Source organism: Sorex araneus, chromosome 11 (genome assembly GCF_027595985.1).
Source record: "Sorex araneus isolate mSorAra2 chromosome 11, mSorAra2.pri, whole genome shotgun sequence".
Taxonomy (NCBI): domain Eukaryota; kingdom Metazoa; phylum Chordata; class Mammalia; order Eulipotyphla; family Soricidae; genus Sorex; species Sorex araneus.
The window spans coordinates 30,519,244-30,544,775 of record NC_073312.1 but is presented as its reverse complement, the minus strand read 5'-3'; the positions used below and the strand labels follow the sequence as shown (position 1 = coordinate 30,544,775).

The following is a 25,532-nucleotide window of genomic DNA, read 5'->3' as shown; positions in this document are numbered from 1 at the left end:
GTGGTTTTTCTCAGCTGTCAGGACCAGAAACCTAGAAGTTAATGAACTCAAAAGATCTTTTAACAGAAAGATTATTTTGGGGTGAGGAGGAGGTGTTGGGCTCTTTTGGTAGTACTTGAGACTGTATGGGTTGCTCGAGATCCATCCCAGATGGACCACATGCAAAGCTGCACTTTACCTGCTATATCATTTCTCTGGTCTAAAAGGATTTTTTCCTCTTACCCTGAAAAAGATTCATCATGTGTATGGGGAATTAAAAGTCAGAATGGTGGATACCCTAAAGAGGACAGTGAAGTCAGAAATGAACCTGAGTTCAGGAAAGAAGAAAATTGTTTAAATACGACCGGAAGCCCGGATCAACCAAGAGGGAGTGTCTCTTAGAGGAGAGGGTGCATGTGTACTTAGAAGAAGGATAGCAATGAAGTGTGACCAAGGAAGGTGGCGCAGAGATGCTAAAACTAGTCCTGCACAGACTAGGAGGAGGGTTGCTTTCAGAGTGCCCCGAAGACAAGACACCCTTTGTGTTCCTACTCACTCTCTTGTAGATTGAAGACATGTTGTTTATACATCTGGATGCGTTGGTCTCATGAGCCACTCCCCAGGCTCAAATTCATGTTGATTCAAATTGTTTATTCCAGCGACAGGACCTTGCTTGCCTTGGAGCTTGCCAGAATGCTGGTGTTGGGTCAGTATTCTTCCTATGGGATTTGTTGGAATTTCTTACCCACTTCCTGACCTAACCCCTGCTGGAATTTCCTAAAGTGATATTTGTTTACTTCTGGTGCTCAGGGCCCACTCCTTGTTCTGTGCTCAGGGATCAGTTCTGATGGTGCCAGGGATTGAATCAGGGTCTGCTGCATGCATTGTGAACATCTCTCTCTCCCCTCTCTCTCTCTCTCTCTCTCTCTCTCTCTCTCTCTCTCTCTCTCTCTCTCTCTCTCTCTCTCTCTCTCTCTCTCTCTCACACTCTCTCTCTCTCTCTCTCTCTCCCCTCCCCACCCCCACCCACCGCTTCCCACCTAGAGTGATATTAAAGCTTGTTTCTTTGCATTAAATAAAGAGGCACAAGAGCTACGCAGCAAAATAAAGCAGGTTAGGAAGTCTGAGGAAGCCGCCTATTGGGAACAGATTGGAGTCTGCCTCCCAAACCTCTGCAATCTCTCATACACAAAGAGAATATATGGGTGGGATTTCTTGTGTTAACAAAATAGCTCAGAGGAAGTTCCTCTGAGATCTTGGGAATATGATTAGACTTTTAAAGAGAGAAGGTTGTCTTAAATTTACTTATCTTGAAATATAAAGAGAAGGAAGTCTTCACCCACTGTACCTCTAAAAGGCCTAACAACTGCTCTTTTCTCATTTTAAATGCCAATCATTAACTAGCCTTAACCGGAGTGTATTATGAATTAAAGAAGCGGGTTTTAAAAGTGTGATTCTAGACTGGCATCAGAAGCTCTATTATTATCTGTCAGCTTGTTAGAAATGCAAAGTGCCTGCCTCCTCACCGCCCATCCCCCCATGCACTGAATTAGAAACTGAGAATGGGCCCAGCTATTTGTGCTTTAATGGGCTATCTGGGCATCTGTAGGTTTATGGCTGAAAGACTGAATTACAGGCATTATATCTGTAGAAAATTTTCTAAAGGAGAAGTTGTCCAGATTCTCTGGACTGATTGCTGATCAGCCAGAAGCCGGGGCTGATCAGTAATCCCACAAACTGATAAAAAAAAGTCAGTCTTAGTCTCTAAGCAAGGGTGGCAGGGACTTGACAATTACTTGGCAAATAAGTCACATTGCTGGAGAAGAAAGCAAACAAGCTACTAACAGAAGAGTCAAATCAGGGGCCAGAGAAAGATACAGGAGTTAAAGCACTTGCCTTACACGTGGCGTACCCAGGTTCTAACTATAGCACTGCGTATGGTCCCCTGAAGATCGCTACAAGTGGTCCTGAGCACAGAGCCAAGAGTAAGTCCTGAACGGGGCCAGAAATGACCCCCCCACCTCCCCCAAAAAAGTAAAATCAAATAGAATGAGAAAGACAAAAAGCAGTGGTTAATCTAATTATTTCATGGTTGTTATAAAGCAAGAAAGTAAATTAGAAAATTATAAGTAGCTATTCAAATCACTGTAATTACGGGTATGTACAGTCCTAAAAAGGGCTGGAGCCATTGCACAGTGGGTAGGGCGTTTGCCTTGCACGTGGCTGACCTAGGTTCAATTCTTACATCCCTTCCGGAGAGCCCGGCAAGCTACCGAGAATATCCCACCTGCACGGCAGAGCCTGGCAAGCTACCCGTGGCATATTCAATATGCCAACAACAGTAACAAGTCTCACAATGGAGACGTTACTGGTGCCTGCTTGAGCAAATCGATGAACAACGGGACCACAGTGCTACAGTGCACCTCTAAAAAAGGAGTTGTAGATCTTAATTTCTTAATATACTCTAGTTTGCCTCACCTTAGAGACGGGGCTTGTTGTGAAAACATGTCTAGTGGGTTCTGGATAGTTTTTAATTGAAGCGTTCTGTTGACAGGAAAATAGAAACTAATCAAAATTTTCAAAGACGATTTGGCTGCCACAGTTTTATTTTCTTGGAATTATGTAATATAGAATTACAGATGCCAGAAATGTGGGGGGAATTATTTTAATCAGAATCATATCAATAACAATATGTTTGTTATTATTTATTGTGTTCCCATTGTATGTAGACATTGCTGTGTGCTTGGCACCAGGGATAAAGTTGTGGACAAGGTTCTTTCTTGCCCTTTTAATCAGATGCTCCCAACATAGTCTGCATATTTGATGCAACTGGGAGTCATTGGATATAAGAATAGTATGCTTGAGCCCCACTTCCAGAAATTCTGGTTTAATTAGTCTGGGATGAGATTGCCAAGTTGGTATTTTTACAAAGTTCTCCAGTGAATCAAATGTGCAGCCAGATGACTGGTGTCCTGGAAGGCTTAAGCCTGGAGATAATTAATTACAGAGACTTATGTCAGGGTGCTTTAAGGGTGCCAGTTAGTGATTCCTGAGATTCATAGATGGTTTCTCTGAGTCATCTTTGAAGAAGTAACTTTCAGCTGGGATCCACAAAGAGAGTAGAAAATAGCTAAGTAAAGGGAGTGAGAGGAGAAGGTTTTAAACAGTGGGGGGAAAAATGTGTTAGGGGACCTGTGACATGAAGAAAGAAAGGGTAAATAAAGTGAAACCTGAGAGGAGGCAAAGACTAAGGGAAGAGTGATGATAAGAGGCTGCAGGCCCAGAAGGGGGTCCAGGATGCAGGATCTGGTAGTTTTCTGGGGGGAGTTTTGGTTTATTCTAAAGGAATAGGAAGCTCTGAAATATTTTAAGTAAGCCATGAGTGATGTGATCTTACAGACACTCAAGCTGCAATGTGGAAAGCCGATTGATTGTCTAGAGGCAAGAGAAAACCTGGGAAGACCAATTAGAAACCTGCCATGGGAGGATGTGGGTATGTGGTTGAACTAAGAAAACAGCAATTAGAGAAGGCCCTGTGGGCATCAGAATCTTTGGTAGGTAGGATCCCAAGACTTTTCACAAGATGCCAATGGTATTTGCTGAATGAATGGGTTGCATGGATGTAAGGGCGAGTGTGAGGAAAGAATGGAAGTGATTCCATTTTTGCCTTGGTATCACAACCAGTTGAGTAGTAGAAATGTTCACTGAACTAAGGGTGTTGAGTGCCACAGGATTTAGGGCGAAGAACAAATTGTGTAGGCAGAATTGATTTGAGGTGTTGGTGAGACATTTATTCTGAATGGTCAAGGAGGCAACTGAAAGGTCAAGAATCATATGTTTGGGCTAAATATAAATTAGAATATTTCCTGCATATAAACTGTGAGGCCATGGGTTCATTAGAATCACTTTCATCATTCTTTTTGTACGAAATTCTCTTCCACTTCCCAAAGGGACATTTTAAATTTAGTCTAGAAAAATGAAGCATTAGAAAAGTAATTCACCCAATTTAGACAGTAAGCAGCAGGGTTGAGATTTTACATGGTTATAAATGCATTATTAATTAATTGTACTATCTCAGAATCGCTCATTCTCAGGGAAAATGTAGAGTTAACTATGCTTGCTTAGAAAGAACCAATTAAGTGCGCAGTTCCTTCTATTATAAACACCGCACTTAAGTCTATTATTCTTGGTAATTCACTGAAAAAAAAAATTCCATGGAGTTTATGACTAAGCTCTGGGATTCAGAGTTGGGATTTATTACCCAAACATCTGTCCTCTTACTTTCTACAGTACATGCGAACTGAAATTGAGATGAAACTTGTTAAGAATGGAATCCTTGGAGTTAAGAAGTTAAAACACATAGAGAGGAGCCAGGAGAGAGTTCTGTGGTAAATTATACATGCTGACATCAGTCAGTGGCACTGCATGACCCAGGAGCACCCAAGCGGTGACCCTTAGCACTTCTAGGGCAGTCCTGATGGCCCTAGCACTCTCTGGCTGAGAAGTAGTGAGTGCATTGCTGGCCAAGGCATTAAACCACGAGGCCCTATTGGCCGAATATCACTGTGTGGGCTCCTAGTCCCCTGAGTATTACTTAGAAGCATTCCCCTCCAAAACATTGCATAAAGAGCAATCAAATAAATTTCCCCTTTTCCTGATGGAAAAATATTGTGTACTAAAAATTGTCATCAGTCTAATCCAGCTGACATACCAAATACTGAGAGGCAAGATCCTCTGCTGGTTTCTAGAGCTCTAAAATGTGCTCTTTATTTTCTAATGTTCTCAGTCTTGTAGAGGAGACTGGTACAAATTAAAAGACATTATAGCATTGTAAGGGAAAAGCTACGGAACAGATGAAAAGAAAGGTACTTAATCTATCATTAATAGAAAGGGCAAGAGATTTCAGGAAGTGGTCACACAGAAACTGATTATCCTCATTCTCAATTTCCTCATTAGGTAATGTCAAGTAGGTAAAGAAGAGAGAAAATAAGAGTGTTTCAGGTAAAAGAAACTGAAACAATATATAAGAAATGAGTATGTGAAAGAAGAAAGACCTTTCTCATGAATAACACCTTAAATTCTACCTGAGTTGTGTGGGGATATGCTGTTAAAGAGTTGAACTTGTATTTTGAGACATAGAATCACTGAAGAAGGTCAGAGAGTTAGTACAGTGGGTTGGGCATTTGCCTTGCTCCTGGCTGTCCTGGGTTGGATCCCCAGCATCTCATATGGTCCTTCAAGCACCTCCAAGAATAATTCTTGAATGCAGAGCCAGGAGTAATCCCTGAGCATTGCCGGGTGTAGCTCCCAAACCAAAATAAACAAAAAAGAGAACCAATGAAGAAATTCCCACTAATGGGGTTGCATAATCAGGCTTGCATTCTTAAGATCATCATGCTTAGCTTCAAAGTGGACAATAAATTAGGAGGAAACATTGTAGGGAGTAAGTACTTGGGCTTAAGAAATATTACAGAAGGTAAGGCACTGCCTTGGATGTAGCCAACCTTGGTTTTAATTATCCAGTTTAATGCTCACTGGATCACTACTTGGAGCAGTACTACTCCTGAGTACAGAGCCAGCACTAGCCCCTGAGCACCACCAGGTCTGCCCCCCCCCACTCCCCAAAAAAAGGAAAGCTAAAAAAAGAAGAAAAAGAAATAAGGTTGTGACTCAGTGGTAAAAGCATGATTATATTCAGGAGACCAGGGTTTGATCCCTGGTGCCACAATAAGTAAATGAATGAATAAATAAATAAAAAGGAAAGGATACATAGTGGATTTGAGAGATGTTTAGTGGATAGAAACAACAATACTTAGAAATTTGTTGGAGGAAAAAGAATCAGAAGAAACTAGGGGATAGCTTCACTGAACAGATTTGCAAAACATGTAGCGTGAGAAAGTTGTTTTACACACTGAGTTTGACTGTAAAGAAGAAAGCATATATGTCTAGAGTGACTAGAATTGATGTTTTGAGGTTCTAGAGGAAGTCCCAGATTGCAGGCACAGAGCAGGGAGTCACTTATGTAAATATGAGGATGATCACCATGTACTTGGTGTGTATGTTTAAAGATGAGCTAAAGTCCCAAGACAGAGCACAGTAAGCATCTTCATATGAAGGGTGTGGGGAAATAGGAACAGCAAAGTAGAGGTCAGAATAGTAGGAGGACTCATAGAAGGGTCTGGTATGGAAACCAAGTAAATAAATAGTTTGTGTAGCACAATTTTAACAGTATCAAATTCTCCAGACAGTGTAATCACTAGAAAATATTCATTGAATAGTGGGCAGAACACAGGTGTGATGGGTAAGGAGTGAGTTGTATCATACTTTGTAGAGTTTAGGAAAGCACAGAATAGAAAGGGGGAGGGAACACTTTAAAAAAGTCAAATCATACGAACTTACGTGACTGTGCAGGGGGGAGAAGGTAATTGGGATAGAGAAGGGATCACTAAGTCAGTGATGGTTGGAGGGATAGCTCAGGATGGGAAATGCGTGCTGAAAGTAGATAAAGAACCAAACATGATGGCCTCTCAGTATCTGTATTGCAAACCATAATGCTCAAAAGTAGAGAGAGGGTAAGAAGGAAATAGTCTGTCATAGAGGAATGGGGTGGGGTGGGGTGGGGTGGGGTGGGGTGGGGTGGGGGTGGCAGGAGTGATACTGGAGACATTGGTGGTAGAAAATGTGTACTGGTGGAGGGATGGGTGTTCGATCATTGTATCACTGAAACTCAATCATGAAAGCTTTGTAACTGTATCTCATGGTGATTCAATTAAAAAAAAACTTATGTGGCTTGTTTTAGCTCTCTGGGGATGCTAGAGGGAGAAAACTAAAGGAAAGAGAAGTCGAATAAACATGCCAGCACCATGCAGAGCTCTAGGAAGAGAGGAAGTGGCTTTACCCCACCCAGTCTAGAGAGAATAGAGGGTGGGCCCAATAGTCTCTGTTACCTAATTGTTAATTATCAAAGCCCTGAAGACGGTTCTATCAAAGCGCCATTCCCAGAGGTCAGTTCTAGGCAACAAATACTTTCACAGGAAGGGGAGTAAATGTTTCCTCTTCAACTCAGATATTCCCTGAGTCTATAAAGAGTTTCAGTTGCTTTAGCCATCATTTCCAAGACAGCTTTTGTGAAATCCTGAGTTTTTGTTGAAGTAGCAATAGATTTCCTCACATTTAGAACGCTATTATAATCCCCGAGAAGAGAAAGCTTGTGGAATTCCTCCTGTCTGCTTTGGTGCTTCAAGCCTACTCATTCTCTAGCTGCAGCCCTGCTACCACTGGGAATTGAAACACGAAAACCACCTGAGTATGAGCAAGAATATAACCTAGATCTTGTTCTCTACAGTGCATCTGCATTCTATAGGCAGCCGGTGTCTTACAAGCTTTAACCTTGTGGAATAAAAAAGAAAGTGAGACCAATCATGTACAAGATAGGAATATAAGGATAATAATTACTAAATTATTTAACAATCATCGACTCGGTTTTTTGCCCTAGTGAAACATTATGGTAAGAGAGTTTACTGAGCATGAAATCATAGTATAGGGGTGGAGAAGATTGGTTATTTTAGAAAGATCTGCCTTTGTCTTTGCGGGGAAAGAACTTTCAGGGAAAGAACATTCCTAGACTCTGGGCTAAGATACCTTCTTCTCCCAGATAATGTAGACAAGAACTTCACTGACCAATTCTTTTAGTTGCCTTTTCACTCCATATTGCCATATTTGGCAGAGTCTCCTGCCCCCATGCCTGGCTTTCTTCACCAGGGCCCCTTGGATGGGGGGATGGGTTGAGTTTCCCTCCCTGCCCTGAGCAGAGCCCTGGCTGCCAAAGACCTCCGGGATCCAGCCACAGTCATGCTCAAGGCCACTCTCCACACACTTGGATGAGCCTCACGCATGAAGGAACCGGCAGAGGAACCCAGGTGTGTGGGACCCAGGGCTGAGATCTCCAAGCCTGCTCAGATCAGGACTGGGCCTCCTCCACCCACATCCCCCATTTTCCAGTAGCTAGGCAGTCACACCCACAAACTGCCCCCGGCGCCATATAATCCCATCAACGGCCAAGATCCAGAGACTATACAACAAAGCTCCTGGAAGTGCATAGCCGCATTTGCAGCCGAGTGACCTCATATAGTCCAGTTCTCCCTCTCAGAAAACCCAGCAAGCTACTGAGAGTATCCTGCCCGCACAGCAGAGCCTGAGAAGCTCCCCGTGGTGTATTCAATATGCGAAATACAGTAACAATGATGGGTCTCATTCCCCTGATCCTGAAAGAGCCTCCAATGTGGCACCACTGGGAAGGACGAGTAAAGAGAGACTGCTAAAATCTCAGGACTAGGACAAATGGAGACGTTACTGGCGCCCACTTGAGCAAATCAATGAACAACGGGATGACAGTGACAGTGATATATGTATTGCCATATTCATTCAGGGTATTAAACTGAGTAAAACACAATTTTTAGTTGTGTTCTGGTTTTGAGGAAATACTCTGGTCAAATGGACCAGACAATTTATTTTAAAAGGTGTGTTTTTCTTTTTAAATTGAGTCACTGTGAGATACAGTTACAAAACTTCATGACCCGGTTTTAGTTATAGAGTGTCCCAACACCCATCCATCCACCAATGTACATTTCCCATCACCAGTGTCCCCAATCCTGTCCCCCCCAAGCCTGTCTCTATGGTAGGCACTTTCTCTCTCACTCCCCCTCCCCCGCCTCTCTTTCCTTCCTCCCTCCTTCTCTCCCTCCTTCCCTTCCTTCCACCCCTTTTGGGCATTATGTTTTGCAGTACAGATTCTGAGAGGTTATCATGTTTGTTCCTTTATCTATTTTCAGCACACAGTTCTTATCCAGAGTGATAATTTCCAACTATCTTTGTCAAAGTGGTCCCTTCTCTTTCCCAATTGCTCCTCCTCCAGCATTTGAGGCAGGGAAAACCGTGGACCAATTCTCCTGGTCCTTGTTTCTACTGTCCTTAGGTATTAGTCTCATATATATTTTGAGTCCAATCATTCTATGTCTATCCCTCTCCTTCTGACTTATTTCACATACCTAGATACTCAAATACTCTAGATATAAAGTATTTCTACAATCTCAAGAAGTTTTCTGTGCCCCTCTCTAATCAAGTCTGTGTTCCTAACTGTTAACTCACTGATGTGATTTCCCTACCCAGTTTTGCCTTTCCCAGACTATCATATAAATGAAACACAATACATAACCCTTTGAGTCAGGCTCCCTTTCACTTAGTATAATGCTTTTGAGATCCATTTATATTTGTTTATGAATAGTATGTTCACTTTTCATTGTTGAGTAGAATTTCTTTGTATTCTCTCAATTATTTTACTCATTTGTATTCTTCACTCCATTATATTCTTTGTATACTGCTCAATTGTAGTACAACACAAAAGCTGTACTACAATCTGGATAGATTCACTTGTTAGTGGACATTTGGGTTGTTTTGAGTTTTTGGATAATGAATAAGCCATTAGAAATATTTTGGAGCAGGTTTTTGTGTAGATAAATGTCTTTGCTCTTCTTGGGTACATACCTAAACATGGGATTTTTTTTTCATATGGTTAATTTAATTTTAGAAGAAACTCTCCAACTTCTTCTAGGGTGTCTGTCCCATTTTTTCTGCCCTAGTAGCAATGTATAAGAGTTCTAGATCCTCTGTGTCCTGGCCAACTTTTGGTATTGTGATTATTCTCTCTCACTCTCTCTCTCTGTCTCTATCTCTGTCTCTCTGTCTCTCTTATTGAATCACCATGAGATACAGTTACAAAGCTTTTATGTTTGAGTTTCAATCATATAATGATCAAATACCCATCCCTCCACCAGTGCACATTCCCTACCACCAATGTCCTCAGTATATCCCCCCTTTCCAACCCTCCCCCTGCCTCCATGGCTTTCTCCCATACTCTTTCTCTTCTTTTGGGCATTATGGTTTGCAATACAGATACTGAGAGGTTATCATGTTTGGTCCTTTATCTTTCAGCACACATCTCCCATCCCGAATCATTCCTCCATCATTGTCTTAGTGATCCCTTCTCTATTCCAGCTGCCTTCTCCCCCAGCTCATGAGACAGGCTTCCAACTATGAGGCAATATTCCTGGCCCTGTGTCTACTGTCCTTGGGTGTTAGTCTCATATTATGATATTTTATATTCCAAAAACGAATGCAGTCCTGCAATGAACATATAGGTACAGATGTCATTTCTACTGTGTTTTTTTGCATCCTCGGGATATATTCCCAGAAGTGGTATTTCGGGGTCATATGGAAGCTCAATTTCTAGTTTTTGAAGGAATGCCCATATTGTTTTTCAGAAAGGCTGGACCAGTCAGCATTCCCACCAACAGTGAAAAAGCGTCCCTTTTTCCCCATATCTATGCCAGCACTGGTTGCTTTTGTTCTTTTGAATGTGTGCCAGTTTCTGTGGTGTGAGATGGTATCTCATTGTTGTTTTGATTTGCATCTCCCTGATGACTAGCGATGTGGAACATTTTTTCATGTGCCTTTTGGCCATTTGTATATCTTTTGTTGAGGAAACTTTTGTTCATGTCTTCTCTGATCTATAAATCTTTAATGAATCTATAAGTTTTTAATCCACTTTGATCTGACCTATATGTTCATTGCAGCACTGTTCACAATAGCCAAAACCTGGAAACAGCCCAAGTGCCCTAGAACAATAACTGGTTAGAGAAACTTTGGTACATCTACACAATACTATGAAGCTGTTAGGAGAGATGAAGTCATGAAATTTGCTTATAAATAGATAGACATGGAGAGTATCATGCTAAGTGAAATGAGACAGACAGTGAGGGACAGACATAGAAAGACTGCACTCATTTGTGAAGTATAGAATAACATCATATGAGGCTCACATACAAGGACAATAGATACAAGGGCCAGGAGGATTGTCCCATAGCTGGAAGACTGCTTCATGAGAGGAAAGGAGAAGGCAGATGAAATAGAGAAGGGATCACTAAGAAAATGATGGCTGGAGGAATCAGTCGGGATGGAAGATGTGTACCGAAAGTAGATAATGGACGTTATGGTCTCTCAGTGTCTGTGTTGCAAGCCATGGTGCCCAAAAGTAGAGAGAGAGTATGGGGAATATTGTCTGCCATGAAGACAGGGGGAGGGTGGGAAAGGGAGGGTATATTGGGGATATTGGTGGTGGGGAATGTGCACTACTGGAGGGATGAGTGTTTGATCATTGTGTGATTGTAACCCAAACATGAAAGCTTGTAACTATTTCACAGTGATTCAGTAAATTTTTGTTTAAAAAAGAGTGCAGTCATTCTATGTTTGTCCCTCTCTTTCTGACTCATTTCACTTAGCATGATTCTTTCCATGTCCATTCACCAATAAGCAAATTTCATGACTTCAATTGTGAACAATGCTATAGTGAACTTACAAGTGCAGATGTCATTTCTACTGTGCTTTTTTGCACTGTCGGGGTATATTCCTAGAAATGCTATTGCAGGGTCATATGGAAGCTCAATTTCTAGTTTTTGAAGGAATGCCCATATTGTTTTCCAAAAAGACTGGGCCAGTTGACATTACCACCAACAGTGAAACAGCATCCCTTTTTCCCCACATCCATGCCAACACTGGTTGCTTTTGTTCTTTTGAATGTATGCCAGTCTCTGTGGTGTGAGATGATATCTCATTGTTGTTTTGATTTACATCTCCCTGATGATTAGCGATGTGGAGCATTTTTTTGTGTGTCTTTTGGCCATTTGTATTTCTTTTTTGAGGAAGCTTCTGTTGATTTCTTCTCCCCGTTTTGTGATGGGATTGGAGGGTTTTTTCTTGTATAATTCTACTAGTATCTTGTATATCCTGGATGTTAATACCTTATTAGATGGGAATTAGGTAAATATTCTTTCCCATTCTGTGGCCTCTCTCTGTAGTTTGGTCACTGTTTCTTTTAAGGTGCAGAAGCTTCTTAGTTTAATGTAGTCCCATTTGTTTATGTTTGTTTCCACTTGCTTGGTCAGTGGTGGTGTTTCATCCTTAAAGATGCTCTTAGCTTCAGTGTCATGGAGGGTTCTGCCTACAATTTCCTCCATGTACCTTATGGATTCAGGTCTGATATTGAAATATTTAATCCACTTAGATCTGACGTTTGTGTCTGCCCTTAGACAAAGGTCAGAGTTCATTTTATTTTTTTGCAGGTAGCTGTCCTGTTTTTCCAGCACCACTTGTTGAAAAGGCTTTCCTTGTTCCACTCCACATTTCTTGCTCCTTTGTCAAAGATTAAGTGATCATATATTTGAGCGTCTTTGACAGAATATTCAACTCTGTTCCATTGGTCTGCGGGTCTGTTGCTAGCCCAATACCATGCTGTTTTAATTACTCTTTGTAGTACAGTTTGAAGTTGGGGAAGGTGATGCTACCCTATCTTCTTTTTCCCAAGGATTGATTTAGCTATTTTCGGGAGTTTATTGTTCCATATGAATTTCAAGAGTATTTTATCTATTACTTTGAAAAATGTCATGGGTATCTTGATAGGAGCCACATTAAGTCTATATAGTGTTTTGGGCAGTATTGCCATTTTGATAATGTTAATCCTCCCTATCCATGAGCAGGGGGTGTGATTCCATTTCCTAGTGTCTTCTTTTATTTCTTGAAATAGTTTTGTTATTTCCCTCTTTTAGGCCCTTCACCCCTTAAGTCAAGCTGATTCCAAGGTACTTGACTTTCTGAGGCACTATTGTGAATTGGATTGTTTTTTAAATGTCTCTTTCTTCGCTTTCATTATTTGAATATAGGAAAGCCATGGACTTTTGGGTGTTGATTTTGTAGCCTGTCACTTTACAAACCTATTGTTTCTAGGAGTTTTTCTGTAGTCTTTAGGATTTTCTTAGTATCATATCGTCTGCAAATAGTGATAGCTTGACCTCTTCCTTTCCTATCTGTATGCTCTTGGTATCTTTTTCTTACCTAACTGCTATGGCCAAACCTTTCAGTACTATATTAAATAGGAGTGGCAAGAGCGGGTAACCTTGCGCCCAATCTTAGAGCAAGGTCTTTTAGTTTCTCCCCACTGAGAATGATGCTTGCCGTGGACTTGTGGTAAAAGGGAGGAAAGTTCCTTCAGTGCCCATTTTGCTGAGAGTTTTCATTGTAAATCAGTGCTGGATCTTGTCAAATACTTTTTCGACATCTGTTGATGTGAACATATGATTTTAATCTTTTCTTATATTGATATGATGGATTATGTTGATTCACTTGCGACTATTAAACCATCCTTGTATCCCTGGGATGAATTTTATTTGGTCATGGTGTATGATCTTTCTGATGAGTTGTTTGATTCTGTTTGCTAAGATTTTGTTGAGGATCTTTGCATCTCTGTTCATTAGGGATATCAGCCCGTAATTCTTTTTCTTTGTGGTATCTCTGTCTGCTTTTGGTATCAGGGTGATATTTGATTCATAGAAATGATATTGTGATTATTTTTAAAAAAATGTTTTGGCCATTTGAAGTCTGTAATTATATCTATCAAAAATTTTTAAATATTTCCTATTCTGACAAATGATAAAATATCATTACTTTTTCATTACCATTTTTAAATTAAAGGTAATTAAAGTGAATTTAATGTGTAGAATATGTTTTGAATTTTCTATTTATTTATTTGCCCATTTCTCTAATATATGAGTTGATCATTTCTTTTATTTATTTTCCATATCAAAGATTGAGCCCAGAGCCTCACACATGGTGAAATATATGCTGTACTACTAAGGCAAATATCTAGTCCTTGATCTTTTCTTTTTTTTTTCACAGTTACAAAGCTTCCATGTTTGAGTTTCAGTTATACAATGATCCAACACCCATTGAATATTGGATCCACCAGTGTACATTTTTTAAAATTTTTAAAAAATTTTATAAAGTGGTTCATAATATTTGATTATATTTAATATCCAAACACCAATCCCACCACCATTACACCATCCCATCACTATATTTAGAGTGCTTCCATCCCGAACCCCAATCCCTGCCCCAAAGCAGAACCGAAATAATATAATATTGCCCTCAAGGGTTGGTTGCCTCCTACTTTGAATCCCATCAAATGTGGTGCGGTATTCTTGAATGATGGGTAGGGTGTGTCCTATGAAGTATCACATGGCCACAAATGCAGTCACGCGGTCTAGGTAAAGGTCCACTCATGGGTGAGCATGTGGAAAGCAGCCGTGAGTGAGCAGGATGGCGGTTGAGTTCTGGAGGTTTTAGGTTGCCGGGGCTGTGTCCCTTGGGGCAGGGAATGGGTCTCACCCGCCCCCCTCCACCAGTGCACATTTTCCACCACCAATGTTCCCAGTATCCTTCCTGCCCCCCCCCCCCCCTGTCCTACCCCTTGCCTGTCTCTATAGCAGACAATTTCCTTCTTACTCTCTCTCTACCTATGGGCATTATGGTTTGCAATATATATAATGAGAGGCCATCATGTTTGGTCCTTTATCTACTTTCAGCACACATCCTTGATCATTTTTCAAGTGCATTTTAAGTACTCTTAATGTTGAAGAAACCAAGTGGTTTATAGTTATTTAAAGTGTTTTACCTAGTTTTACATTTAAAAATTTGCTTATGTATTTTTGTGCAGAAATATTTTTGTATTGCTTCTAAGTTTTGTGCCTCACAGGAGCAAAAATGAAAAGATAGAAATGAGAGAAATTATGAATGTAGGGGCATAAGGCTGGGGATCCTGGGTGAGTCAGTTTACCTTACCCCCACCTAGACCCCACACTAGTGATATATGGTCAATGCAAATTTTCTGAATCTTTCTCATCAGCTACAAATAACCAAATCTTGCTGACAAATACAGCTGGGGCACATGTCTCTCTCAGATGTGTGAGATGTTTCCTTTAGTGGAAGCAAGATGCTTAATGAGGAAACCATCAGGACGTGAGATTATTATTCTTGTTGGCTGGAATACAGGGAATTCGCCTGGAGTCTCAGTGATACCACCTTGCCTGAGAAACAACCTTCCTCCTTGCCAATTTAAATATGGGGTTCTATGAATATCACAAAGACCTATTGTTCTCTTTGTGACCTATGGGCACAGGAAGTCAGAAGAGGCCAGAGAGGTGTAGGTGAGGAAGTAGATGATTGACTGATGGGAGCAAGTCAGGAAAGGAAGAATCATGGAAGCAGTCTCCTTTGCTTCTTTACTTCCCAACTTAGATTTTCAGTTGGTATTTGATTTTTCAGTTGTTAACATTTTTAGCGTCAGGCACACCAAATGAAAAGTCATTTACTTGCTGCTAATCTTAGAAGAGTACAGCCCACAGCAAGAGCAGAGGGGTGAGTAAGGGGGAGTTGTCAGGATCTGACTCTTAGCAAGAGCTTTTTCCGTATCTCTAAATGCCACGAGATGGGCTCTTTTCACCCAAAGCCTAGAATCTCTGGGGTTCACTCTGGGTTAGCCAGCTACTTCGTTAAGATAAATGCACTTTTTCTAATAAGATAGCTGTGAACTGAAATAACTGATAATTGCATTCAAAGAATAGAAGTGAAAGATTACAAATAAAAGCAAATTGCTTCCTCTGAAATCTGTAATTTGAGGGATCAGTGGAGCTGAACATGGGTTATTTTCTCAATTACCTCTCCCTACCTCTTTCCATTCCTTCCTTCCCTTCTCTTCTGCCCCTTTGTCTCTGACTGTATCTTCTTGCCTTTGTCTCCAAGTCTATTCTTATTTTCCTCCTCCTCTTCATTCTTCTTCACCTTCGCAGTTAGTTGCCTTCTGTACTTTAGCTAACTGGTCATCAATGATATTAAAAATACATTTTTAGCATTTGCATATTTTTTGACATTGTACTTTATTGACTTAAAAACACAGGAAGGGGTCAGAGAGATAGTACATACAGTAGGCAACAGTAAGCAGGGCATTTATTTGCCTTGCAGTGGCTAACATGGGCTCAATCTCTGACAAAACCACACACGGTCCCCTGAACCCCACCAGGAGTGATCCCTGAGCACAGAGCCAGGAGTAAGCCAGGAGCACTGTTGGGTGTGATCCCTAAACCCATAATAAATAAATAAATAAATAAAAACAACAAATTAGAAAACATTGTCTTCAAATTTGACTCTGAATTCATTTATTAGTAAAATATGGGGCATAAAATAGAAGATGTTCCCATTTAAAACAAAATTTGGGGTCAGTTCTTTCACATTGGGTTAACTGAGTCTGAGTGATTTCTGTGTCTCCAATGCAGGTTAATATAAAGAAGAGAGATTGAGAGAATTTATCAAAGTTCTATTCTGTTATTACCATAATACCTGACTTTGAGCAAGTCCTTAACCTCTCTGAGAATCACAATCTCAGCTTCTGTTTCTTAGCTGTGATCACCTGATTTTCAAGGACCATAAACTATTTCAAAAGGCTTAACACTGGTGTCAGTAGTTAAAACATTCAGAAACCCTTTAAAATTCTGAAAGCCAGTCTCTCTGCATTTCTGAATAATAAGAATAATGTCCACCTGTAAATAGACATTGTGTGAAGCCTCAGTCATATGGTGTAGGGTACAACTGTGTTAAAACCTCACATCTGGGACAGATGCCCATGTTTAATTTTTGGTCCTACATTATTTTAATATTAACAGCTTTCTACCTTTTTCTCATTTGTAAAGGTAATTGATTATAGTACTTCTAACTGTAACTTGATTTGGAAATAGGATCTTTGTAGATATAATTAGGGATCTTGAGATCGGATCATTCTGACTTTAAATGGGGCCTAATTCCATGCCTGGTAAGAGAAAGGAGAGGGATACTTAACACATGCAGACTCTTGGACAAAAACTATGTTGCATATCTGTATCATAGAATTTGAGTGAAGACTAATTAGCTACTATCTTTCAAGAGTTAGAGTAGAATTTGGAAGACAGTGATTTTTCTTTTATAATAGGCAGTTACATATTGTTATATCATTGAATATTCCCTAGCAACTCATCCATGTAGGTGGCATTGTGACTTCCATTTTGCACGTGAGGTAATGGAAATTTAAAGACACAGGGGAGTTTATTTTATTTTAGCTTGAGACACTCAACAGACACCTATGACATTTTGTTTTCCTGCTGACTAGTGTACCATCCTTATGAATGATTCTAATCAAAGAGGCGCCACTACTGATTCATTAGGACTACAAAATGGTATGGAGAAGATGTGATATTTGATGATATTTACTCTTTTAGGATGTGTCTTCCAAGACCTAGTCTTGGAACAAGCTCATTTTTAAGAAAGCCATACTCTATCCTCATGTGATTGTGTAGTGACGGTCCTATGACCTGACCTCAGTGGGGTGGAACTTTATCATGAGTCAGATGCATTCTATCTAAAAGGCCATAGCCTAACTCCATAGGGACTTAGACGGTACCTATTGGAACCTTGAGCTTTGAATTACATAAAAGGGGAAGCAGCCTTTTAATGAAATTGATTTTGATGGAGATAAGAATAAAATTTCATGAGAAAAGTGCAGTGTAACTACAGTGAAGAAAATCTCGCTTTGAAAAACAATCAGAACCTAAAATTCATGTTTTCATTGATCTGGGAATACAGCACTAATTAAGTCAAGGAGAACAAAATGTTCCTGCATTCAGGGAACTTACATTGCAGTGGTCAGGCATCATGTGTTCGACCACCAGTATCTGCTTGTTGGATTGGTGAGAAGGGCTTACCATTTCATAAAACCTGGCCATAGGCAAATCAATGTGGGTTTTATATGGCAAGCAACATGGAGCCAGCTTAGATTTTTTGATCAGAAAAAGTCCTGGGAAGATAATTCCTAAGGGATTTCTGTAGTCACATAAGGATGGAGCCTGACAGAGAAAGAAAATAGGAGGGGCAGAAAATAGCAGAAGCAGCTGTTATATAAGTAAGAGATCATTAGTTCAGGGTTGATAGTCCCTATAGAAGATGATGGCTTTAAGGGGCCTCAAATGAAGCAACTAAGATAGAAATGCTCTCACATGGAGATGAAGGGAGATGACTGGGATGATGCAGAGATTAACTGTGGGAGCAAGAGGGAGAGCAAAGCCAGAGACCCTTTCCCTGAAACTCAGTGAATATTCCATCACGGGCCATGTGAATGCAAGCAGGACCCCAACGGGATATTAACTTTAAAAGTCAGTTTTCGTCTAGATGTGATATATGAGGTATTAAAAATTATTCAAATCCAGTAGGTTTTGATCCACAGAGCAAAATTTTGGTTGTCTTGCCTGAAACTCACCACATATGCCAAGATGTCAAATCAATGAATTAATGGAGTAAAAATGTAATAGAATGAAGTAGAGATACTGAAAATTTCTATCTAGCAGAATATTAGCTAGCGTAAATTAAATCATATTGGCCATAAATACAATACTAACTGGATATCACAATAGCTGTTTCTCTAAGAATTTAAATATCTGTCTGGAGAGATAGCTCAATGGTCCAGTGCATGCTTTGCATGCTGGGACCCAAGTTTGATTCCTGGCACCATGTATTTCTCTAAGCACTGCTGGGACTAGCTATTATTATCTCTAATATCTATTATTTACCTATCTGTAGCACTGTCGTTCCATTGTTCATCAATTTGCTCGAGTGGGCACCAGTAACGTCTCCATTGTAAGAGTTGTTACTGTTTTTAGCATATCAAATATGCCATGGGTAGCTTGCCAGTCTCTGCTGTGCAGGCAGGACACTCTCAGTAGCTTTCCAGGCTCTCCAAGAGGGACGAAGGAATCAAACCCAGGTCAGCCGCGTGCAAGACAAACGCCCTACCTGCTGTGCTATGGCTCTAGCCCTATCTATTATCTATTATTATAGACAATATACCTATTATCTCACCATCACATAGTCAGAGTAGCCCAAGCATTCACATTCTGGCCCAAAACCCAGAAACAATTCTGAAAATCAGTTGTGTGTGTGTATTTTTATTTTTTTTTGGGGGGGATGGTGGAATCGGAGATGAATAGATATCTGACTTAGTTCATTCACTTGAAATCAGTCAGGATCTTCACAAAGCTTGAGTTTCTTTTCATTTTGTCACTTTATTCAGTCAAGAACTGAAGATTTTATCTAACTCAACTGAAGCAGAAAAACCTCTTCTTAGGAAAAAGAATAGGGGGTAGGGGAGAAGGGGAATGAGGGAAGTATCAAGTCTTGAATTTTCCTATAGAGACAATTTAAATGGAAAACACATTTTGCCATTATATGTATATATTGATTTGGGGGACACACCTGGCAATGCTGCGAGGTTATTCCTGGTTCTGCACTTAGGAAACACTTTTGACAATGCTGGGGGGAAAATATGGGAAGACAGGTATCAAACCCAGGTCAACCACATGCAAGGTAAACACCCTACCCTCTGTACTTCACTCTGGCCCACCATTCTATATTTTTGAAAAAGACTTCTTGAAACATAACATAGTTCATAGAAAACAAATTATTTAATGACTCCTCTTTGGTCAGTTTAGTCACATACACTGTACCACTGTCACTGTATCACTGTCATCCGTTGTTCATCGACTTACTCAAGTGGGCTCCAATAACGTCTCCGTCCATCCTAGCCCTGAGATTTTAGCAGCTTCTCCTTACTCGTCTTTTCCAATGATTGGAGGCTCTTTCAGGGTCAGGGGAATGAGACCTGTTATTGTTACTGTTTTTGACATGTAGAATACACCATGGGGAGCTTGCCAGGCTCTGCTGTGCGGGTGGGATACTCTCGGTAGCTTGCTGGGCTCTCCAAGAGGCATATAGATATATATTTCCCTCTATGTGCTAAATGTTAATGCAGCTAAATCCAGCAGCACTGTATTTTCAGAAAAATGGTCACACACAAGAAAAACAAATTCAGTCTTTTTTTTTGATAACAAAACTTTTTTTAATTTTTTATTTTTTAATGAATCGTCATGGGATACAGTTACAAACTTAACAAACTTTCGTACTTATATTTCAGTTGTACAGTGATCGAGTACCCATCCCTCCACCAGTGCCCATTCTCCACCACCAGTGTTCCCAGTATCCCTCTCCTATCCCCCCACCCCCACCCCTGCCTCTATATCAGGCTGATTCCCTTTTTACTCTCTCTCTCTCCTTTAGAGTGTTGTGGTCTGCAATGCAGGTACTAAGTGAGGCCGGCACCCAAGCTGTGGAGCAATCCTCCTGTTTCTTGTCTCTACTATCTTTTGGTGTTAGTTTCCCATTTTGTTACTTTATATTCCACAAATGAGTGCAATCTTCTTATGTATGTCCCTCTCTTTCTGACTCATTTCACTTAGCATGATACTCTCCATGTTAATCCACTTATATACAATTTAATGAATTCATCTTTTCTAACAGCTGCATAGTATTCCACTGTGTAGAGGTACCAAAGTCTCCTTAGCCAGTCATCTGTTCTTGGGCTTTCGGGTTTTTTCCAGATTCTGACTATTGTAAACAATACTACAATGAACATATGAGTGCAGATGTCATTTCTATTATACTTTTTTGCATCTCCAGGATATATTACCAGAAGTGGTATTGCTGGATCAAATGGAGCTCAATTTCTAATTTTTTGAGAAATGTCCATACTGTTTTCCAAAAGGGCTGAACCAGATGGCATTCCCACCAGCAGTGAAGGAGAGTCCCTTTCTCCCCACATCCTCGCCAGCACAGGTTGCTTTTGTTCTTTTGAATGTGTGCCAGTCTCTGTGGTGTGAAATGATACCTCATTGTTGTTTTGATCTATATCTCCCTGATGATTAATGATGAAGAGCATTTTCTTCTGTGTGTCTTTTAGCCATTGAGATTTCTTCTTTGAGAAAGTTTTTGTTCATTTCAACGCCCCATTTCCTTATGGGGTTGGATGTTTCCTTCTTGTGGAGTTCAATCAGTGCCTTGTATATCCTTGACATCAACCCTTTATTAAATGGATACTGGGTGAATATCTTTTCCCATTTTATATATTGTCTTTGTATTCTGGTCACTGTTTTTTTTGAGGTACAGAAGCTTCTTAGTTTAAGACAGTCCCACTTGTTTATCTCTGTTTCCACTTGCCTAATCAGTGGCAAGTCATCTTTGAAGATATCTTTAGCTTCATTGTTGTGGAGGGTTTTGCCAACTTTGTCTTCAATGTACCTTATGGATTCTGATCTGATGTTGAGGTCTTTAATCCATTTTTTTTTTTCCGAGAAGACTGTATATTTATTTTCTTCTTTTTTTTGATTAATTTATTTTTAATTCCTGAATCACCATGAGGGCACATTTACAGATTTATACACTTTTGTGCTTATGCTTTCCTCATACAAAGTTCGGGAACCCATCCCTTCACCAGTGCCCATTCTTCACCACCAGTAAACCCAGCATCCCTCCCACCCTCCCCGATCCCATCTCCCCCCACCCCGCCCTGACACTGTGGCAGGGCATTCCCTTCTGTTCTCTCTCTCTAATTAGCTGTTGTGGTTTGCAATAAAGGTGTTGAGTGGCCACTGTGCTCAGTCTCTAGCCCTCATTCAGCCCGCAACTCCCTTCCCCCACATGGCCTTCGACTACATTATAGTTGGTGATCCCTTCTCTGAGTTGCCCTTTCCCCAGAATGTGAGGCCAGCCTCCAAGCCATGGAGTCAACCTCCTAGTACTTATTTCTACAATTCTTGGGTGTTAGTCTCCCACTCTGTTATTCTATATACCCTAGATGAGTGCAATCTTTCTATGTCTGTCTGTCTCTTTCTGACTCATTTCACTCAGCATGAAACTTTTCGTGCCCATCCACTTAAATACAAAATTCATGACCTCCTTTTTTCTGACAGCTGCATAGTATTCCATTGTATAGATGTACCAAAGTTTCCTCAACCAGTCATCCGTTCTAGGGCATTCGGGTTTTTTCCAGATTCTGGCTATTGTAAATAGTGCTGCGATGAACATACATGTGCAGATGTTGTTTCGATTATACTTTTTTGCCTCTCTGAGATATATTCCCAGCAGTGGTATTGCTGGGTCAAATGGGAGCTCAACCTCTAATTTTTTGAGAGTCGTCCATATTGTTTTCCAGAAGGGCTGAACCAGTCGGCATTCCCACCAGCAGTGTAGAAGGGTCCCTTTCTCCCCACATCCTCTCCAACAGCGGTTGCTTTTGTTCTTTTGGATGTGTGCTAGTCTCTGTGGTGTGAGGTGGTATCTCGTGGTTGTTTTGATCTGCATCTCTCTGATGATTAGTGATGTAGAGCACTTTTTCATGTGCCTTTTGGCCATTTGTATCTCTTCCTTGGGAAAGTTTCTGTTCATTTCTTTGCCCCATTTTCTGATGGGGTTGGATGTTTTCTTCTTGTAGAGTTCAACCAATGCTTTATATACCATTGATATCAACCCCTTATCTGATGGGTATTGTGTAAATATCCTTTCCCATTCTGTGGATAGTCTTTGGATTCTGGTCACTGTATCTTTTGCGGTGCAGAAGCTTTTTAGTTTAATGTAGTCCCATTTGTTGATCTCTGTTTTTACTAGATTGCTTAGTGCCGTGTCACCTTTGAAGATACCTTTATCTTCAATATCGTGGAGGGTTTCGCCGACCTTGTCTTCAATGTACCTTATGGTTTGTGGTCGAATGTTGAGGTCTTTAATCCATTTTGATCTGACTTTTGTGCATGGTGTCAGGTCAAGGTCTAAGCCCATTTTTTTGCATGTGGTTGTCCAGTTGTTCCAGCACCATTTGTTGAAGAGACTTTCCTTGTTCCACTGCACATCTCTTGCTCCCTTATCAAAGATTAGATGATCATACATTTGGGGTTGTGTGTAGGGATATTCCACCCTGTTCCATTGGTCTACGGCTCTGCCTTTGTTCCAGTACCATGCTGTTTTAATTGTTGCTGCTTTGTAGTAGAGTTTGAGGTTGGGGAGGGTGATGCCTCCCATCAAATTTAATCCATTTTGATCTGACTTTTGTGCATGGCGTTAGGTAGAGGTCTGAGTCCAATTTTTTGCATGTAACTGACCAGTTTTGCCAGCACCATTTGGTAACAAAATTTTTAAAAGTTGTATGAAATATTCCTAACCTTTTTCTCTGACTTAAAGTTTTTTCCTTTATTTTTTAAGAACTCACAGAGCCTGGCAAGCTACCTGTGGCATATTCATTATGCCAAAAACAGTAACAAGTCTCACAATGGAGACGTTACTGGTGCCCACTTGAGCAAATTTTTTAAGAATAAATGAATATATTTAAAATAAGGTATCTTTGCAAAAACCGGGCAAAGGTGAAAGAGTATTTTTCCAACTGTTCAATGATATAGATCCTCGTTAGAAACAGGCGAACAACTAGAGTCACACCAAGCTATTTTCTATCTTAGTCATTTGCATTTGCTGTTCCTTCTTTCCAGACAATTCTTACTGTTCGTTAAAGTGGTTGTTTTCTTATCACCAAATGTGGTACTCTTATTCTGTGTCCTGATGCCAATCTAATCTCCTACCTCAGTTTTGCTGCACTCCTTGATTTTATGGCATTCCTTGGTTTTAATTTCTCCTTAGCCCAGATGACCTGCAGTCTCTTATGTACTTATGTACTACTTTTCTGGCTCATTTATGACCCTCACTGGATCGTGAAGCTCAAAGGGAAAAATTCCTATCACTCCCTGTACTCCACATTTGGATAATACAGTGCCTCAATAGATGGGGAAGGAAAATGTCATGTTTATGAAAACAAGAATAGGTCTTTTAAAAAACAATTTGAAATAAAAAAAAACATTGAAAATCCTATTGTAATTAGGAACACTGCTCCTGGGAACTGTCTTTGTTATTAGATTTTCTGTTGTTCCTCTAAAGCACATTCTTATTTTGAGCTATGTTTTTCAATATCCCAAGTTTGGAAATCCAGCTAAGTTGTACTTAGTGGGTTTTTACAGTATACTTCTGCCACTCTATATGTAGGAGGTGTTTTAAGATTCAAGGAATTAAAATCCTGACTATCATTTGTGACAAAGCGTAAGTCCCATAGGAAGATCAGATCAGGGTTGGTTGTTTTAGCACTCAACATACCATCATGAATTCAAGTACTCTTGAGTGGGGGGGAGGGGAATGGGAGAGGCAGGGGTCAGGGAGAGGTGGGGGCAGGAGCAGCTATAGATGTTTAAACAAAATTGAAAGAAGTGGGAAAGTGCTCAAGATGTCACCTATTATTTCTTTACTTGGATGCATTAGAGAAGAACACTTCTAAGTTTTGTACTCTGGTTTGATGGGTGAAAACTGGCTCAAGATTCTAGAGTCTGCTCTAGCCTGGAGACCTAGACAGGTACAGATCTTTGGATTAAATATGAGTTTTTGCTCAAGAACTTGAAGAGGTTCTCATTTCAGTATGCAGTCCCTGCCACTAGCCAAGAGAAAAGAGGAGATTCTGATCTATCGTTTCAGCTAAATCCCATACTCTTTCCTTAGAGAAGTACGTTACCATCTAATTTATAAATGCTGCCTTGCCACTTTATTGTTTCTTCTTAGAGATATAAGGAAAAAAAGTTCAGTCTTTGTTTGGTAAGTTTAGAGAGGAAAGAGTGAATTCTCAGAATAGATTAAGTGGACCACCGATTTATTTTCTGTTGACCTCCATGAGATGCTTTGTTTATTTTGACCAAGATAACTTTTATCTTCCACTATCTGGGGACATGGGAGAATGTTATTTATTTGAACACACCCATGGTACTTTCCGTCTATTTCTAACTCTATGGTTGGGGTCATTCCTGGAGGTGCTGGGGGACCGTACAATACTAGGGATTGAATCTGGTACTTCCATGTGCAAAGTCATAGACTCCAGCCTCTTGACTCATTTCCCAGATCCAGTAACTTTTGCTTTAATGTAACTCTCATCTTAAAGTTATTTAATGTTGTATTACCAGATAAGATTTAAGAAATCTAGGTGTTCCCCAAAAGGAGAGAGAACAAAAGGGAATGCCCTGATGCAGAGGCAGGGTGGGGTGGTGGGAAATGGGGTGGGGGTGGTGAGAGGTATACTGGGATCATTGGTGGAGGTGAATAGGCACTGGTGGAGGGATGGGTAAACAATCACTGTATGAGTGAAATGCAAACTCAAAAATTCATAAGTTTGTAACTGTACATCACAGTGATTCTCTAATAAAAAATTTAAAACAAATCTAGGTGTTCAAAGCTCCATAAACTCTATGCTGTCTGCAATCAGTTATTATTTAAGGGACTTTGAAATCCAAGGGCTGTGCAAGTGAATAAGAGTCATGGAATAGTGGGGCTGGAGCAATAGTACAGTGGGTAGGGCATTTCCTTGCATGTGGCCAACTGGGGTTTGATCCCCAGCATCCCATATGGTCCCCTGAGCAATACCAGAAGTAATTCCTGAGTGCAGAGGCAGGAGTGACCCCTGAACATTGCCAGCTGTAACCCAAAAAGAAAAAAAAAAAAGTCATGGAATAATAGGTTTTCTCCTCCTTCTCTTTTCCCTTCCATTCCTCTTCCCCCTTCCCTCTATGCCCCTCCCTCTCCATCTTCTCTTCTTCCTCCCTTCTTCCTCCTCCTTTGTTCTTCCTATCTTCCCTCCTCCCCTTCATCCTTCTCCTTTTCTTCTTTGTCCTCCTCCTCCTCCT

The 25,532-nt window shown here is 40.5% G+C and overlaps 1 protein-coding gene across 2 annotated transcripts in view; it reads left to right on the top strand.

Annotated features, from left to right (window-relative positions):
- ENTPD1 (ectonucleoside triphosphate diphosphohydrolase 1) overlaps positions 1–25,532 on the top strand; it is a 115,024-nt gene that overhangs the window by 42,957 nt on the left and 46,535 nt on the right. The window lies entirely within an intron of this gene.